Source organism: Macaca mulatta, chromosome 3 (genome assembly GCF_049350105.2).
Source record: "Macaca mulatta isolate MMU2019108-1 chromosome 3, T2T-MMU8v2.0, whole genome shotgun sequence".
Classification (NCBI taxonomy): domain Eukaryota; kingdom Metazoa; phylum Chordata; class Mammalia; order Primates; family Cercopithecidae; genus Macaca; species Macaca mulatta.
In genome coordinates, this window is record NC_133408.1 from 196,362,402 (window position 1) to 196,382,178 (window position 19,777).

Here is a 19,777-nt window from a genome sequence, read left to right on the forward strand (position 1 = left end):
GGCGGGGAGGGGGGGGTGCAGGTACACGTCAGACGAAAGGCGCCGATACGTCAGAGAAGCGCGCCTCGCGGTCTTCCGGGCCGCTGGGCCGGGAGGTGCCGAGGGGGCGGCGTCCAGCCGCGCCCTCAGGAGCTACCCCGGTTAGGGAGGTGCTGTCCTGGCGTCGGGTGGGGACGGGGAGCGCGTCGAGGGTGCTGCGACTTCTGCCCACCTGGCCCGGCCTCAGTCTCTGAGTTCCTGTTCCTCACAGGAGCTAATTATTTATGACAGCTGCAAGGTGCCCCTCCCCCAGTTACTCAGTGCTTGGCACTCAGCACCCCTTAACTCAGCACTCAGTACCGCACTCAGCCTCTGAGGACCTGGGCAGAGGGAAGCAGGGAGTCTCCTGCGGAAACTCTTGCTCTGCCAAAGTAGGTTGAAAGGTCGGAAATCGGTGGTTTTGGGCCGGGCTTTGGGCGGCAACCCAGCTTCTCTGGGCCTGATAAGGGTCTTGGGCTGTCCCACCTGGAAAACTCAGATAACCGAGCTGGCGAGGCCCTTGTCAAGTCCTTCCGGTAGCTCGGTCACTAGGGTGAGTTTTATGACCCTCAGTGGACCCTAAACAGCACGTAATATATGTATTTGTCACCGCCAAATATATCAAACACAATGATTCACACTCCATTCCCCATTATCTTTCTTTTTGCTATGACATTTGAATTTAAGGGAATGTTTATAATTTTACCTTGGGATTTATTTGGCTACGAGGAAGTCATTTAAATTGCTAGTGGCTGTGATTTTTGTTTTTGGCATCTTTGAGAATTCTTAGGAAGTGTGAAAATCTACAAATTGTTTTCAAATCTCATTTAGATTTTTTTTTTTTTTTTTTTTTTTTTTTGAGACGGAGTTTCACTCTTGTCGCCCAGGTTGGAGTGCAATGGCGATCTCGGCTCACTGCAATGTCCGTCTTCTGGCTTCAACTGATTCTCCTACCTCAGCCTCCTGAGTAGCTGGGATTACAGGCGCCCATCACCACGCCCGGCTAATTTTTGTATTTTTAGTAGAGACAGGGTTTCACCACGTTGGCCTAGCTGGTCTGGAACTACTGACCGCAGGTGATCCACCCACCTCGTCCTTCCAAAGTACTGGGATTACAGGCGTAAGCCACCGTGCCTGGCCGTTATTTAGATTTTTATGAATCTAAATTTAACAGTTAATGAAGTTGGTGCAAAGTTTTTCAAAGACAAATATATGGTAATTTAAATGTTGCCGTTTCTCTTCACAATTTTGAGTTAAAATTTTTTCACAACTCAAACTTGCTATGGTGCTTGGCGAAGTTGGAGGCCCCGACACATTGTTTCTATGAGTTCACTATAGCTGAACATTGTGGTGGTGGGAAAACTTAGAGAACCTGAGGCTTGTTCTCAGCATGTGCCCTGCTGCCACAGGCTGATTGATCATAATCCAAGAACAACTGTCAACTGGTTGAATTCAATGTTCACCTTTATTTTTTAGAATGTTTTGGAGCCCTAAAAAACCTGGATAATTTCTGGGTTAATTCTGAAGGGCAAGCAGATTAGATTTTAAAGTGTACAGCATTTAAACACAGATTCCGGAAAGTGATGCATGCAATATTTGTCATCTTTTTAATGCAACACTCCAACCATGTAGACCTTTCGATTTTCTTTTATGCAGTCATCCCTAGAGGCTTACGCACCACTGATACTTGTAACACTTAACCCAGGGTAGCAGACTTCAACAATGGGCCATGTACTCACCACTCCCTATATGCTCACCCCTCTGCCATCTAGCTTTGTCCTTCCTCCCAGCAAGAAATGGACTCTGCTTTCCAGCCCTGGAATCAGCCTGGCTGGGTGACCTGCTCTGGCCAGTGGGACATTAGAAAATATGAAACTATAGGAAAGTGCTTGTGCGTTAGGACTTCCCCTTTCTTACGGACTCTAGGGACCCTCAATGGCCACTGGCCACTGCATCATAAGCCCCAGCCCAGCTGACGATAGGTGACCTGGTCACCTCCATCAGCCCAGCCAACACCCTCTTTTCCACATCCCTAAACGCTGTTGTATAAGACCACATGGGCCATTGTAACGGCTTTGGCTTTTTTTCTGGGAGAGGTCAGGAGCTACTGTGAGTTACTGACAGGTGCTATGTGATCTGACTGTTGCTCAGGGCCTGGACAGCGAATGAGGAAGACTTACTGCAGAAATTCAGAGCCTAGCAACCTGGACCAGGGTGGAGGCAGCAGACGAGGTGAGAGGTAATCAGATTCTGAATGCATTTTGAAAGGAGGATTTCTTATCACATGGGGGATGTGGTCAGAAAAAGAGAAAGACAGAGAGCTCCGAGTCTTCTGGCCTTAGCAGCCAGAAGGACAGTTGCATCACCAAAGAGGGGGAAGGCTGCAGTTAGAACAAGTTTTGGAGAAAAGACACAGAGTTCGGGCCAGGCGCGGTGGCTCAAGCCTGTAATCCCAGCACTTTGGGAGGCCGAGACGGGCGGATCACGAGGTCAGGAGATCGAGACCATCCTGGCTAACACGGTGAAACCCCGTCTCTACTAAAAAATACAAAAAAAAAAAACTAGCCGGGCGAGGTGGCGGCGCCTGTAGTCCCAGCTACTCGGGAGGCTGAGGCAGGAGAATGGCGGGAACCCGGGAGGCGGAGCTTGCAGTGAGCTGAGACCCGGCCACAGCACTCCAGCCTGGGTGACAGAGCGAGACTCCGTCTCAAAAAAAAAAAAAAAAAAAAAAGACACAGAGTTCTTAAAATGTGATGATGACACCTTCTGGCCACCAAAATATGCTGTGTGTATATGAAGTTTCATCTCATATCAGAATATGGCTGGCAATAAACATTTAAAAATATGTTTCATCTCATCAATACCCAGGACATGCAAACTGAAACCTAAATGAAGTAGCTTTTCACTTTCATTGGGTGGGCAAAATTTTTTTAATTTGACAATATTGAATGTCACAAGAATGTGGAACAGTAGAAATTCTATACCACTGGAGGTAGTGTGAACCAATGTAACATCTCAGTAAATAATTGGGCATTATCCGGTAAAGCCGAAGATAAGCAATGAGCAGCTGCACTCCTACCCATACATCCTAGAAAAGCTTGTGAGCATGTACACCAAGAGATGTGAACGAGAATCCCCACAGCTGCGCCACTGTGGGGATTTGTAGACTTCTCGAACCAGCAGAAGTCTACAAATAGCCCAGCTGTCTATCCACGGTAAAATGGATAACGAAACTGATATGTTCATGCGACAGAATGCGATTCTGAAAAATTAGTGAACAATAGCTGCAAGCAGCAATACAGATGCATCTCTAAAACAAAGTGTGGACGAAAAGAAAGTACCAGAAGAAGACACCCAGTGACTCCATTTAGGTAAAGTTCAAAACCACACAAAACTATATACTATTATATTATTCCATTGTCACACTGCTACAAAGATCCTACCCAAGACTGGGTAATTTATAAGCAAAGGAAGTTTAATATACTCACAGCTCCGCATGGCTGGGGAGGCCTCAGGAAACTGACAATCATGGCAGAAGGGGAAGCAGGCATGTTTTACATGGTGGCAGAGGAGGCGGGAGAGGGTGCAGGGGAAGTGAGGAAGTGGGGAAGAGGGGCAGGGAGGGGGGAAAAGAGGAGGGAAGAGGGGATGGAGGGAGGAAAAGAAGAGAAAGGGGGAGAAAGAGCGAGAAGGAGGAACTGTCAAACACTTATAAAACCATCAGACCTCATGAGAACTCAGTACCATGAGAACAGCATGGGGCAAACTACCCCCATGATCCAATCACCTCCCTTCCTCGACATGTGGGGATTACAGACCCCTTGCTTGGTGTTTAGGCTAACAGCTCCATTTAGCAAGGGGTTATGTTGCAGTAGAGAACCCACAGTTTAAGCTCTCAGGAAATGGTAAACCCTGCACACATGGTGACTACAATTGGAGATGAGATTTGGGTGGGCACACAGACCCAAACCATATCAACTATTTGGGCATACAACCATGCAGTAGAACTATAAAGAAAAGCCAAGGAATGATAAAACTCTAAGAGAGAGGTCAGAGAAGGGATTGGTGAGAGGCTTTCAAGGGCCACAAAGAGAATGATAATGCTGTATTTCTTAAACCAGAGTGGAGGAGGTCCACAACCCTATCTTGCATTGTTATTCTTTATACCTATGCATTATCTGTCATGCATAAACAGCATCTATTTAATATTTAATAAAGTAACTGTTTCAAGAAGCACAACTTCCTGGTAGCCTAAACCATGGCTTCTCTACCACAACTTAACCCCTCGCTAAATTGAGCACGTTAGCCTAAACGCTAAGCGAGGAATCTGTAAACCAGGTTCCAGTTCTGTGGTAAATTGCTGTGTGACCTTCCAGGTCTCCATTCAATTAACAATGCCTGAGGTTCCTTCCAGCACTAATACTGTGTTTGTTGTCTTAAAAATTAACTTGGAAGGCCGGACGCAGTGGCTCACGCCTGTAATCCCAGCACTTTGGGAGGCCAAGGCGGGCGGATCACGAGGTCAGGAGATCGAGACCATCCTGACTAACACTGTGAAACCCTGTCTCTACTAAAAAATACAAAAAATTAGCCGGGCGAGGTGGCGGATGCCTGTCATCCCAGCTATTCGGGAGGCTGAGGCAGGAGAATGGCGTGAACCCGGGAGGCGGACCTTGCAGTGAGCAGAGATCACACCACTGCACTGCAGCCTGGGCAACAGAGCAAGACTCCGTCTCAAAAAGAAAAAGAAAAATTAACTTGGAGCTTGGCGCAGTAGCTCACTAATGTAATCCCAGCACTTTGGGAGGTCAAGGTGGACAGATCACGAGGTCAAGAGATTGAAACCATCCTGGCCAACATGATGAGACCCCATCTCTACTAAAAATACAAAAATTAGCCTGGCATGGTGGCACACACCTGTAGTCCCAGCTACTGGGGAGGCTGAGGCAGGAGAATCGCCTGAACCTGGGAGGTGGAGGTTGCAGTGAGCTGAGATGGTGCTACTGCACTCCAGCCTGGCGACAGAGCAAGACTCCGTCAAAAAAAAAAAAAATTGGAAACTTTCCATGCAAACCCACGTTTCTGTTGGCATTTGTGTGGGTTAGAGGGGAGGAGGCGATCATGAGCATCAGTTGCTTAGCGCCAAACCTGAGAGTCATCCTGAATTCCATACTTTCCCTAACAACGCACACCCCATCCATCAGCAAGTATTTTTTTATTCTACCACTAAAATATGTCTGGAATTCAGCCACTCTTCCACATCGCCTTTGCCACTCTCCTGTTCCAACCAGCCTCATGCCTCAGTGGCCTCTGGGCTGGTCTCCCTGCATCTACTCTTCCCAGACCCTCACCATCTTCTCCCTCCCATCATCCATCCCGAGTGATAAGCATGTAAATTAGTTGTGTTCCCCAACCTGAAGGCTTCCCATATCACTTACACTCAAACTCTGATCCCTAACCAAGACCTATGGTCCCTGACAGAGACCATAGGACCAGCCTCTGCCCACCTCTCCAACCTTGTCTTCTGCTGTGCCCCCCACTGCCTTTGTACTGTGCCCTCTGCCCAGGATGCTCTCCCTCCCTCTCCTTACGACATAAAGGTTAATACTGTAGAGAGGGCATTTTCGACCCTGAGCTGAGGGAGCACCTGAACCCAGCCCAGCTATGCCGGCTCACTTCACCTTGCATTGTCTTCAAGACAGGACCCTAGAAGTTATTAACACATAGGGGCCAGGTGCAGTGGCTCACACCTGTAATCCCAGCACTTTGGGAGGCCGAGACAGGCAGATCATGAGGTCAGGAGATCGAGACCATCCTGGCTAACACAGTGAAACCCCGTCTCTACTAAAAATACAAAAAATTAGCTGGGCGTGGTGGCGGGCTCCTATAATCCCAGCTACTTGGGAGGCTGAGGCAGGAGAATGGCATGAACCCGGGAGGCGGAGCTTGCAGTGAGCCGAGATGGTGCCACTGCACTCCAGCCTGGGCGACTGAGTAAGACTCCATCTCAAAAAAAAGAAAAAAAAAGAAGTTATTAACACATAGGTGTGTTTTTTGTCTGCCCTAGTCATGGCAAGGACTTTATCCTGTTCACTATTTTTTCCAACACCAAGCACAGGGCCTGGCACATGATAGGAGGTTGATAAGCCTTTGCTGAATAAATAAAGAGTCATACGTGTGAATGTGGGGGGTGGTAGTGGGGAGCTAGCTTTTGTGGAATTTAACTACTGTATTCCAGGCACTTCCCATGCATTATTTAATTTAACCATCACAGTAGCGCAGTGAAGTAGGTGCTGTTGGCTCTATGTTACCATTGAAGACACTGAGTCTCAGAGAGGTTAAGCAACCTGACCTGGTTTACACATCAAGATTTGAACCTAGATTCATTGACTCATTAACACCTGCTTTTCTCATAGTTCCATTGCTGTCTGCCATGCCATAAAACAAAAACAATTGCATCACCATGCATGACACATAGTAAAACATCCAGGTCCCTCTGTTGGAGATTCTGCCCTGACAACCCACCTCCCCTTCCCCAGTGAATTCTTCTGTAATTCTGAATGTGCTTGAGTGGAGTATGCAACCAAGCATACAAATGAGTCCAAGCTCACTCTCTGCCCCTCAAGTTCCAGGAATGGTGCATTAAGGCTCTCCAGAGGAATAGGACTAATTAGGGAGTGGAGGTGTAGAAAGAGAAGGTGGGAGAAGGATGTAGAATTGGCCCACAGGATTCTGGAGGCTGAGAAGTCCTAAGATTTGCAGATGGCAAGCTGGAGAGCAAAGTATAAGTTCCAATTCGAAAGCCAGCAGGCTCGAGATCCGAGAAGAGCTGATGGTTGAGTGTGAGGCCAAAGGCAAGAAAAGACTAATGTGTCAGCTCAAGCAGGAGGAGCTCCCCCTACTCAGGGGAGGGTCAGTCTCTTTGTTGTGCTGAGGACTTCGACTGGTTGGATCATGCCCACCCACATTGGGAGGGCCATCTGCTTTACTCAGGACTCCAATTCAAACATTAATCTCCTCCAGAAGCACCCTCACAGACACACCCAGAATATTGTTTGACCAGCTATCTGGGCATCCCATGGCATAGTGAAACTGACACATAACATTAACCATCACAAGTAGGGACCCCTGTTTTTATTCTCTTCTTCTTAATAGGCTTGGGGAGAAGTTGGCCTCTTGTGCTTCTAACTCATCAGCTGTTGCTTGTGGGAGCTACTACCTACTTGGGATGGCTCAGGGCACTGCATTACGCCTTCCAGGCAATTATACGAGGTACTGCTTGAGCTTAAGCAAACTGAGAGAAGATTTAGGACGCTTTCTAAAGGTAATATCATAAATAGACATTTATTCCAATCATTTGGTTTTTTTGAGATGGAGTCTCTCTGTGTCACCCAGGCTGGAGTACAGTGGCGCAATCTTGGCTAACTGCAACCTCCACCTCCCGGGTTCAAGCGATTCCCCTGCCTCAACCTCCCAAGTAGTTAGGATTACAGGTGTGTGCCACCACGGCCAGCTCATTTTTGTATTTGTAGTAGAGACGGGGTTTCACCTTGTTGACCAGGCTGGTCATGAACTCCTGACCTCAGGTAATCCACCTGCCTCAGCTTCCCAAAGTGCTGGAATTACAGGCATGAGCCACCATGTCCAGCCTTGATTCCAGTCATTTTTATTGGCTCATCATATATCATCTTCAGTCATACATCATCTTCCTAAGCTTTACTTATCTATCTTGATTCTTTTTTTTTTTTTTTTCTGAGACGGAGTCTCGCTCTGTCACCCAGGCTTGGAGTGCAGTGGCGCAATCTCGGCTCACTGCAAGCTCCGCCTCCCGGGTACACGCCATTCTCCTGCCTCAGCCTCCCGAGTAGCTGGACTACAGGCGCCGGCCACCGCGCCCAGCTAATTTTTTGTATTTTTAGTAGAGACGGGGTTTCACCGTGTTGACCAGGATGTTCTCGATCTCCTGACCTCGTGATCCTCCCACCTCGGCCTCCCAAAGTGCTGGGATTACAGGCGTGAGCCACAGCGCCCGGCCTCTATCTTGATTCTTTTTCTTCCAACTTCAACACACACAATTTAGGAGGGAAATGAGTCAAAATGGGGTGGGGCAAGGGAAGGAACAGTCCAGCAAACCTCTTTGTGCCACAGAAGGAACTATAATGTCTCTGGAACAGTCAGGAATCACAGATGTGTGAAGCCTAAAGGACCCTGGGGATCTCCTAGCCCTATTGCAACCAAGTCCCAAAGAAATTTAGGGACTTTCCTAAAGAGACACACATTAGTGACCAGGGTAACCCAGGCTTGCTGACTTCCAGCCCATCATTCTTCCCCTCGTTCCCCATTCCCACTAGAGGAGAACTTAGTGCCTTCCCAGCTTCTGAACCCACTCCTTCCTCCGGTCCCCTCACCGTCCAGGCCACACTCTCCTGTGTGGAGACTCATCCACACAGGGTCACAACTGCACTTTGTTGGAAGGAAACGGCTTGAAATGCAAATTCCATGTGTTACGCTCCAGCCTAGTGTCATGCCTGCTTTCATTTCTCAAATAGTTTTGTTTTACCACCATTTTTATGGCCATTCTGCCTTTCAAGCTTTTATCTTTTAGTTAAAATAACAAATATTTCTGAGCACTTAGTATTTGCCAGGCACCGTTCTTTCATTTTTAATTTTTAAAAAATATTTTGTGGAGAGATAAGTGTTGCCATGTTGCCCAGGCTGGTCTTGAACTCCTGGACTCAAGCAGTCCTCCTGCCTCAGCCCCTAAAAGTGCTGGGATTACAGGCATGAGCCACTGCACCTGGCCTTTTTCTCTTTTTTTTGAGACAAAGTCTTGCTCTGTTACCCAAGCTGAAGTGCAGTGGTGCAATCATAGCTCACTACAACCTCGAACTCCTGGGCTCAAGTGATCCTCCCACCAGGCACTGTTCTAATTGCCTTACATGTATTATCCAATTGCACGTTCATCACCATTCCATATGTAATTACTGATTATACTCACAGTACAGTTTAAAAATCCAAGCACAGAGAGGTAGTAATTTGCTTAAGGTCACACAGCAAGCCAATGAAAGAATTAGAATTGAAACCCAGGCTGTCTATTCCAACACTTCTAACCACTATGATACATGGCCTCTTAACATATAATGTTCCCTGAGTAAAGAACTGTATAAAGCAACAGAGATTATGAGCTAACTCAACTGTTCCATTTTCTTGGTGTAGACTAAACGTGTAACTGCCTCATTTTTGCCAACGATTTGAGGCACCTGAGCTGCAAAGGAAGTGCGTGTCTGATATTTTCAGCTTCTGTTGTGGGATGGAGTCCCTGCTTCATTAGCTGTGGATTTCCTTGACACACAAGGTGGCTTCAGGTATAGTTTCAGCCAAAAAGAATGACATGGTCCAAATACAAAGTCTTCTGAGGATCCAGTATAATCCAGGTGTAAAATCTAGACTCTCTAAATAAATGAATGGACTTTCGGAATTTGGAAGCAGTAACCAGTCAGTACTGTGCTGGAGACCGCTTGTACTGGCCTGCGAGAAATGGTCATTAATTTTTAGGAATTATGCAAGCCAGTTCTTAAATATAACCATTACTTAAAGTTAAATTATGCAAACTTACACGTAGTTTTTGGGGGATTTTGTTTGTTTGTTTTTTGAGATGAAGTCTCGCTCTGTCACCCAGGCTGGAGTGCAGTGGCATAATCTCAGCTCACTGCAACCTCCACCTCCCGAGTTCAAGTGATTCTCCTGCCTCAGCCTCCAGAGTAGCTGAGATTACAGGCGTGCACCACCACACCCAGCCAATGTTTCATATTTTTGATAGAGACGGGGTTTCACCATATTGGCCAGGCTAATCTCGAACTCCTGACCTCAAGTAGTCTGCCCACCTCGGCCTCCCAAAGTCCTGGGATTACAGACATGAGTCACGGTGCCCAGCCTTAAGTTATATTTTTAAAAGGTAATAAATGCTCTGACTCCATCATGTCCTGCTTGTGTTAATTTTTTTTTTTTTTTTTTTTTTTTTTTTTTTGAGACGGAGTCTCGCTCTGTCGCCCAGGCTGGAGTGCAGTGTCGCAATCTCCGCACACTGCAAGCTCCATCGCTTCCCGGGTTCATGCCATTCTCCTGTCTCAGCCTCCCGAGTAGCTGGGACTACGGGCACCCACCACCACGCCCGGCTAATTTTTTTGTATTTTTAGTAGAGACGGGGTTTCACCGTGTTCGCCAGGATGGTCTCGATCTCCTGACCTCGTAATCCGCCCACCTCGGCCTCCCAAAGTGCTGGGATTACAGGCGTGAGCCACCGCGCCCGGCCGTGCTTGTGTTATTATACTTTACTCTTGTGGCCACTTCCGTCAGCTGTCTAATGACGGTGTGCTCCTCCACACTCAACATCAGCACATTTGGTAGCTAGAATGGGCCACAGCACAGAAATCAGTCAGTGATACAAATCAGGGCCCCCTTCCCCCACTTGAAGAGCTGGTTATTAAATAATTACAGCGCACCATGGGAGCCAGCAACCGTTTTAGAAAGAGCCTCAAATGAAGATGTTCCACACTGTGGGCTAATGTTGAACAACCAGATGATAAAAGGTGAAAATTGAGGAGACTGGACAAGACTCTCACGTGGTGGTTGGTCATCCCACATGTCTGCAGAGGCAAATCAAGGGGATTACTAGAGGGAAAACAGGAATTTTTCTCAGGAAAACAGTTCTAAATTCACGAAGATACAACTAAGTTCAGAAACATGCATTACTTTTACACCAATCCGAAGTTCTTGCTAGTCATACACATGACTGTCGATTTCTGAAAGGGGTGTGATATGGTTTGACTATGTCCCCACCCCAATCTCATCTTGAATTATAGCTCCCATAATTCTCATGTGTTGTGGGAGGGACTCAGTGGGGGGATAATTGAATCATGGGGCGGGGGAGTCCTCCATACAGTTCTCGTGGTAGTGAATAAGTCTCACAAGATCGGATGGTTTTATAAGGGGTTTCCACCACTGCACTCCAGCCTGGGTGACAGAGCGAGAATGTCTCAAAAAGTATATAAATAAATAAATAAATAAATAATAGAACCTACAAAGTGCAATGACACTGTAAAAGTTGGCTGTTAGTAATAGTATCAACGTCATCATCACCATTATTGTTATCATCTGAAAAACCAAGATCTAAGCATGGATTATGCTTATATTTACAAATTGGGTTATATATCTATGTGATGCTTACACATTTTTTTTTTTTTTTTTTTTTTGAGATGGAGTCTCGCTCTGTCGCCAGGCTGGAGTGCAGTGGCGAGATCTCAGCTCACTGCAACCTCTGCCTCCCGAGTTCAAGTGATTCTCCTGCCTTGGCCTCCCAAGTAGCTGGGACTAGAGGCCTGCACCACCATGCCCAGCTAGTTTTGGTTTTGTGTGTGTGTGTGTGTGTGTGTGTGTGTATTTTTAGTAGAGATGGGGTTTCACCATGTTCACCAGGATAGTCTCGATCTCTTGACCTCGTGATCTGCCGGCCTCGGCCTCCCAAAGTGCTGGGATTACAGGCGTGAGCCACTGCGCCTGGCCCAACGTTTCTAAGGAATTCATGACAAACTTGTAACTTTTACGCAGGGATGCTTAAACGAATACTTAAAATGGAGGAGAGGACCTCTACTTTGCAAAGAAATTCTGTGGCTGTCTTATCCGTGAGTCAAGATTTACAAGAACTCATCAGAAGAAATGGGTAGACATGAAACTGGAATTAGCTTGAGGAGAATTACAGGGTATCGTGGGGAATTTAAGTCCACGGATAAAAATAATATCACCCTCCTGAATATTTCAACCTTTTACAACCTATCACCACTTCAACCTTTGGTGTCAGTCTCTGATTTTAACAAGATTTTATCTTAGGACTAATGATACAAATTTCACCCGTCCCTGACTAACTCTCATTGAAATATAGAGAAACAGATGATCAAGACTCTGCTAGCAGGAGAAAAAGAGAGAAAAGAGAGATGAACAAGTCTTGTGTGACCAGAAGCTTATCAACCTTGTATGCTGTTGGCTTAGTTTAACATTTACAGCAGATGATAGATCCCTGAATTGTGTTCAGATCACACAGTAAGGTGTCAAATGACCTCACGAAAGCAAGACGGCACTGAACCGCAAGGTGAGAGATTGTACAGACATCATGTAAAGGTTTGTGTCCCCCTTTGGCCGTCCAGACATGAAAACTGCTTATCTGGGTGTGACTCAGATACCACTCTGGAGTAGGCTGACTTTGTAACTCGGGAGCACACAGAATGGCAGGAAGCAAAGCAACAGTCAGAGGAACAACCTGGGCCAACGTGGCACGAGATCAAAGAGGAGCACAGGACGTGCTGAGCCCAGAGGGGATGAGTCAGAGGGAGAAGAGGATGTTTTCTTGTGGTCACTGCAGACGCAGGTTTTGTTATGAGCACTAGGTGAGCTGAAAAGCCCTCATCCTGATTCTAGGTCCGCAAGCCAAGAAGGTGGAGCAGGTTCTCGTGGGGCTCTGTCTCCAGAGACCTTGTGTGAGCTTAGTCATGAGAGGCCCAAAGCTAACATTTAGATCCTGCTGCTCCAGGAAAGGGAATTAAGGGCTTTAAAAATGGATGCTGAATTGCCTGAACCCGGGAGGCAGAGGTTGCAGTGAGCCAAAGTCACACCGTTGCACTCCAGCCTCGGTAACAAGAACAAAACTCCGTCTAAAAAAAAAAAGCATATGCTGAGGCCAGGCTCACTGCTACCTCCGCCACCTAGGTTCAAATGATTCTCCTGCCTCAGCCTCCCGAGTAGCTGGGATTACAGGTACCTGCCACCATGCCTGGCTAATTTTTTTGTAGTTTTTGTAGAGACAGGGTTTCACCATATTGGTCAGGCTGGTCTCAAACTCCTGACCTCAGGTGATCCACCTGCCTCAGCCTCCCAAAGTGCTGGGATTACAGGTGTGAGCCACCACGCCTGGCCTTGGGCATGGTGGCTCTTGCCAGACATGGTGGCTCATGGTGGCTCATGCTTGTAATCCCAGCACTTTGGAAGGCCAGGACAGGAGGATCACTTGAGGCTAGGAGTTCCAGGCCAGCCTGGGCAACATAGTGAGACCCCATCTCTACAACATAAAAATTTAAAAAAAAAAAAAAATTAGCTGAGTGTGATGGCACATGCCTGTAGTCCCAGCCACTCAGGAAGCTGAGGCTGGAGGATGACTTGAGCTCAGCAGTTCAATACCACAGTGAGCTGTGATTGTGCCACTGCACTCCAGCCTAGGTGACAGAGCCAAACCCTATCTCTAAAAAAACAAACAGAGAATGGATGCTGAACTTACACTTTTTTACGCTAGCTCTTATTTTTATTTAGTTGTTCTTGTTTTTGTTTTTGTTTTTGTTTTGTTTTGAGACGGAGTTTTGCTCTGTCGCCCAGACTGGAGTACAGTGGGTGGCACAATCTCGGCTCACTGCAGGCTCCGCCTCCCAGGTTCACGCCATTCTCCAGCCTCAGGCTCCCCAGTAGCTGGGACTACAGGCGCCCGCCACCACGCCTGGCTAAATTTTTGTATTTTTAGTAGAGACAGGGTTTCACCATGTTAGCCAGGATGGTCTTGATCTCTTGACCTCGTGATCCACCCGCATTGGCCTCCCAAAGTGCTGGGATTACAAGCGTGAGCCACTGCACCCGGCCTTATTTATTTAGTTATTTTATTTTATTTTTTTTGAGATGGAGTTTCGCTCTTGTTGCCCAGGCTGGAATGCAATGGTGTGATCTCTGCTTACTGCAACATCTGCCTCCCGGGATCAAGCAATTCTCCTGCCTCAACCTCCCAAGTAGCTGGGATTACAGGTGCCTGCCACCACGCCCAGCTTATTTTTTGTATTTTTAGTAGAGAGGGGGTTTCACCATGTTAGCCAGGCTGGTCTCGAACTCCTGACCTCAGGTGATCCTCCTACCTTGGCCTCCCAAAGTGCTGTGATTACAGGCATGAGCCACCATGTCCAGCCTATTTTTATTTTCTTTTTGGGATGGGGTCTCACTCTGTTGCTCAGGCTGGAAGGCAGTGGTGCAATCTCGGGTCACTGCAACCTCTGTCTCCAGGTTCGAGTGATTCTCCCACCTGAGCCTCCCAAGTAGCTGGGATCAGGCACGTGCCACCACACCTAGCTAATTTTTTGTATTTTTACTATAGATGGGGTTTCACCATGTTGGCCAAGCTGGTCTTGAACTCCTGACCTCAAGTGATTCGCCCACCTCAGCCTCCCAAAGTGCTGGGATTGCAGGCATGAGCCACCGTGCCTGGCCACTACACTGGCTTTTAAATATACTTTCTAGAGGGGAAATGATGGAAACAAGAGGAAGGCATACTTAAGAATTCAGTCTTTCTCCCTTCAGCCTCAGTTCTGTTCTCTAGATGCAACCAGGACTAAGGGTTTCTAGCCATTCTTCCAGAATTTTCTACACATATATAAGCATTTTTTAAAGTACACAATTGAGATCTGTTTTGCCACTTACATTTTTACTTAATAATATATCTTGGCTGTCTGACCATATCATTACGTACAGGTCCATTCCATTCCTTTGCTTCTTGGTTAGTGGTCCCCTGACTAGTACGTGCTGCATTTACTGCACCAATCTTCCATGAATGGGCGTTCAGATTATTTACAGTTTTGTTCTGCTTTGCAGCCCTCTTCTAACAATGCTGTCACGTATATCTTTGCATGTATTTCCTTGTGTAGTTGGTACAGCTTTTGGCGGGGGGTGGACACGCCCCTGGTATGAGGTGGAAGCAGCCAGATCTTTTAGATAAGGTGCCACTGTGCCCAGGGTCATGGCATGGCAGCAGCCCAGGATTAGCGGAGGATTCCAAGAGCTACCTGCTAGGGACAGAGTCAGAGCTGGTAGTGAAAGGAGCGGGTGGTATTTTCTGTCTCACGTGACACTGGGCCAGGTGGGGAGAGGCAGTGTCTGTAAAGACCTCAGGAAATTCACCCAGGAGAACATAAGCCTCATCCAGGCCTCCCCTGGGACTGCAAGCCCAGCACCAAGCCCTAGAACAGCCCAGTGAACTGAGGGTAAACGCAGCACCCCTGGGAGGGGCTGGGCCAGCTGGGAGTCTTCCACAGCCCTGGGCGCTTTGGAAAACACTGAGCGGTACCTCCTGAGAGCCCAGGCCCCTTGCTGGGTGGCCAAGGGTTCCTGGCCTGAGCACCCCACCCAGAAATGAGCAGACAGAGGCAAAGGGGCAGCTGCCCAGGTTGGGGGTGTATCCACTGAGCGTCTCCCTTGTTCTCAGGTCAGAGTTTCCTGGTTACTGCCACGTGTTTATTTTTCCAGATGAATTTTGTATCATCTTCATTACCTTACCCACTCCTCCCCCAACATCCTCTATTTGATCGGAAGTGAATCAGGGAGAATTGGCATTTTTATAACATTTGAGTCTTCATAGCCAAAACAAGGAATGTTTTTATTTAAATGAACTGACACCCTTTTTAAATTTGTTATTATTATTATTAAGACAGCATCTCTCTCTGTGGCCCAGGCTGCACAGCAGCAGTGCAACCTCACTGCAGCCCTGATCTCCTGGGCTCAAGCGATCCTCCCATCTCAGCTTCCCGAGTAGCTGAGACTACCGGTGAATGCCACTAAGCCTGGCTAGTTTTTTTTCATTTTTATTTTTATAGAGACAAGGTCTTGCCATGTTGTCCAGGCTGGTCTTGAAGACCTGGCCTCAAGTGATCTTCCTTCCTCAACCTCCTGAAGTGTTGGGATTACAGGCATGAACCACTACACCCTGTGACTTATTTATTTATTTGAGACAGAGTCTCGCTCTCTCTCCCAGGCTGGAGTGCAGTGGCATGATCTCGGCTCACTGCAACCTCCACCTCCCGGGTTCAAGCCTTTCTCCCACCTTAGCCTCCCGAGTAGCTGGGATTACAGGTGCTCGCCACCACACCAGGCTAATTTTTGTATTTTTAGTAGAGATGGGGTTTCACCATGTTGACCAGGCTGGTCTCGAACTCCTGACTTCAAGTGATCCGCCCGCCTCCCAAAGTGTTGGGTTTACAGGTACGAGCCATCACACCCGGCTGACATCTTTTTTTAATCAGCTGTTGGCTCTTGGGTTATAAGCCAAGACAGTGGACAAAAGTATTTGAAGAGTTTCTCTAGGAATAGGATTTCTCCCTCTCTCCACAATCTTTTCTACCAATGGCAGGTCACACCTGCAGGGGCAGCTTTGCCTCCTACACACCAACTGGGCTCACTGTCACAGCAAAATGCTGCTGTAAAAGAACCAGGTCCCAACTCTTGGCCATATCCTCCCAGGAACGAAGCAGGTGCCTCTGCCAAGTGTTACTTAAGGAGTTGGAAGGGCTCATTTAGGCAACTTGTAAACCTTGACAGAAGCATCTTGGCCACCTTTATGCACTCTTACACTGCGGCATTCCCAAACATCCTCCTGCTAATGTTCCTGTTTTACAGCATTTTAAAACCAATTTTCAAGTGAGTGTCATAAAATCACTCTATACAGGAAGTCAGCTCCATAATCTCCATGACATAAACTTTAAAAGCAAGATGTAAAATGCTGTTGGGATGCTCTGACATGCTTTTACACTGTGCTCATTTGTAAATTTATTAGCAAATCATTAGGATATCAAAATCCACATCCGGGAACTGCTTACCAATTGTAGTAGGAGACATGGTTAGGTTTTGTGACCTGGCAGGATGTGGAAAAATCATTCAATCTGTGCATGACTTGCTAGTTTCCTAAGAGTTTGCTTTCTGGGAAGGTTTCCATGACAAACACAAACAAACCATTAGCCTGAGAACCTCATGTTGCTTTGTGGTTTAATATGCTGTATGACACAATAAGAAGTTCCTATCCTTGCCTCTCTTTTTATGCTTATGGCTTGTCTTCATAAGCATAGCATGATTCTCTAAGGGCAGAAACCATACACTGTGATTTTTATTTATTTATTTATTTATTTATTTATTTATTTATTTATTTATTTTTGGGACGGAGTCTCTCTCTGTCGCCCAGGCTGGAGTGCAATGGCGCCATCTGCAACCTCCGCCTCCCGGATTCAAGTGATTCTTCTGCCTCGGCCTCCCGAGTAGCTGGGATTACAGGCACCCACCACCACACCCCGCTAATTTTTGTATTTTTAGCAGAGATGGGGTTTCACCATGTTGGTCAGGCTGGTTTCAAACTCCTGACCTCGTGATCTGCCAGCCTCAGCCTCCCAAACTGCTGGGATTACAGGTGTGAGCCACCGTGCCCAGCCTGCACTGTGATTTCTTCTATGCAGCTCCGAACATACTTCTCTCATGGTTCTCAGGAAATACTTTTTGCAGACAATGACTGTGAGTCCACAGTAACAGACTCATAGAAATGGCTTACGTGGGCCAGGTGCGGTGGCTCACGCCTGTAATCCCAGCACTTTGGGAGGCTGAGGCGGGCAGATCACCTGAGGTCAGGAGTTCAGGACCAGCCTGGCCAACATGGCGAAGCCCCATCTGTACTAAAAATACAAAAATTAGCCAGGCATGGTGGCCTGTGCCTGTAATCCCAGTTACTTGGAAGACTGAGGCAGGAGAACCCCTTAAACCCAAGAGGCAGAGGTTGAGAGGTTGTAGTGAGCTGAGATCCTGCCACTGCACTCCAGCCTGGGTGACAAAGCAAGACTCCATAAATAAATAGACAGACTTCAATGCAAGAAACGTGCACAGGCGTGCTTGCTTGCTTTGCCAACTGCATTTGTCTGATGTGAGCAGTATGTGCCCGGCCTTGCAGTGTTAAAAAACAACAACAACAACAAAATCACCACACACACGTGAACAGAAGTTGGGGGTCTCTCTCCCGGGGACAAGGGCTGGAGTTCCGTGCGTCCCTCCGCCTGTCCTCATAGTTACTGTGCCTGCTAGAGGGAAGGCGCTCCTGTATGTTCCCGGGAAGTTGCTGCAATGCAGCCTGAGCGCCAGCGGGGCTAGGGGGCGCTGAGGCTACACGGGACGTCGGCGACTCAAACCGCCAGGCCCGGCCACCGTGCAGAACGCGCGCGGGTCACACACGCCCCCGTGCGGAACGCGCGCGGGTCACGATTCGTTCTCCCCTGCTCCCCCGGGCCTCGGAGCCATCTCTCTTTTCTTGAAAGGCCTCCAGGTCTTGAGTGCCATCATGAATTAGAGTATGGGGTATTTTGGACCAGAGGTAATGTTATTCATCCTACTTTACACTTAATTTTTCTTTCTTTCTTTCTTTTTCTTTGCATTAATTTTTCTTTAACCCTGGGCTTATTTAGACTTGAAACGATCTCAGGACTATGTCGTTCAATGTCATCCATGACAGTATTACAGATGAGAAAACTGAGGCTCCTGGGCCCTCCTCAATGCTCCACAGATTCTCTAGAGGTGAACGAAGCATAACAAAGTGCAGTCCTTCTCTGGGGGATGGGCCTTAAAATGAGAATTTACCCCAATTTATTATCACCTCCCAAACTGGACCTTAAAAATTTATCACTGGGCCGGGCGTGGTGGCTCAAGCCTGTAATCCCAGCACTTTGGGAGGCCGAGGCGGGCGGATCACAAGGTCAGGAGATCGAGACCATCCTGGCTAACACTGTGAAACCCCGTCTCTACTAAAAATGCAAAAAATTAGCCGGGCGAGGCGGCGGGCGCCTGTAGTCCCAGCTACTCGGGAGGCTGAGGCGGGAGAATGGCGTGAACCCGGGAGGCGGAGCTTGCAGTGAGCCGAGATCGCGCCACTGCACTCCAGCCTGGGCGACTAAGCGAGACTCTGTCTCAAAAAAAAAAAAAAAAAAAAAAAAAAAAAAATTATCACTAATCTTGTTTGACTTTTATGTGGTATTCTATAGCCCACAAAGTACATGTTGTCCACTATTTAAATTCACAATAACTCAACAAGATAAGCGAGGATTATCATTTCTAACAGAGGAGGAAACTGAAATACAATAAGGTTAAATAACATACCCAGGGTTTCACAGCCAATAAATGGCAGAGCCAGCTCTAAGCTTCGGATCTCTGCTCTCCGCCCAGAGGTCTCTTTTCTACTCTGCATAGCCACTCCAGTACAGAGAGAGAGAGAAAGTTACAGATACAGATACAGATAGGGATGCAGACAGAGATAGAGATAGAGATAGATGTAAACACATAATTATAATTATAGATATGGAGCAGAGTGCAGTGGCTCATGGCTGTAGTCCCAGCACTTTGGGAGGCTGAGATGGGAGACCAGGAGTTCAAGACCAGCCTGGGCAACAGAGTAAGACCTCATCTCTACAAAAAATAATAATTATTATTATAGATATGGATACAGATATTATAGATATGTTTATTGCTGTGGTTATGGATATAGATGCATAGTTATAGATAGATGAGATATAGATGGAGAAACAGAGACATCTGGCTATAGAGATAAATATCCAGTACCCCTTTGAGTTATAGCCAAATTAAAACTATTATGCAGCTAGAAAGCACCTGTCCACACATTCCATATCCCGGTTGTCCCCTTGGGCCCCAGAAGGTCTTGTTTAAGGGAGACGATGTTTTGATCATAGAAAAGATCTCTGCAATGCTGAGGAGTTCCGTGATTGCTGGTTCCTAGATTGAAATGGTTGATAAAACTTCCCTTTCTCTTATTCACCAAAATCAGCTTTTTATATAACTGGGAAGTCTGGGAGCTTCCTGGGACAGTCTGGGATATTAATATATAGACAGTCTTGCTTTGTCTTTATATACATGAAGATGAAAG

At 47.1% G+C, this 19,777-nt stretch overlaps 1 long non-coding RNA gene across 1 annotated transcript; it reads left to right on the plus strand.

Annotated features, from left to right (window-relative positions):
* Window positions 1-52: 52 nt before the first annotated feature.
* Window positions 53-11,985, plus strand: LOC106997749 (uncharacterized). The gene is made up of 3 exons (XR_001443961.3): window positions 53-410; window positions 2,170-2,250; window positions 11,626-11,985. It is a non-coding gene; the product is annotated as an uncharacterized LOC106997749 (long non-coding RNA).
* Window positions 11,986-19,777: the final 7,792 nt, after the last annotated feature.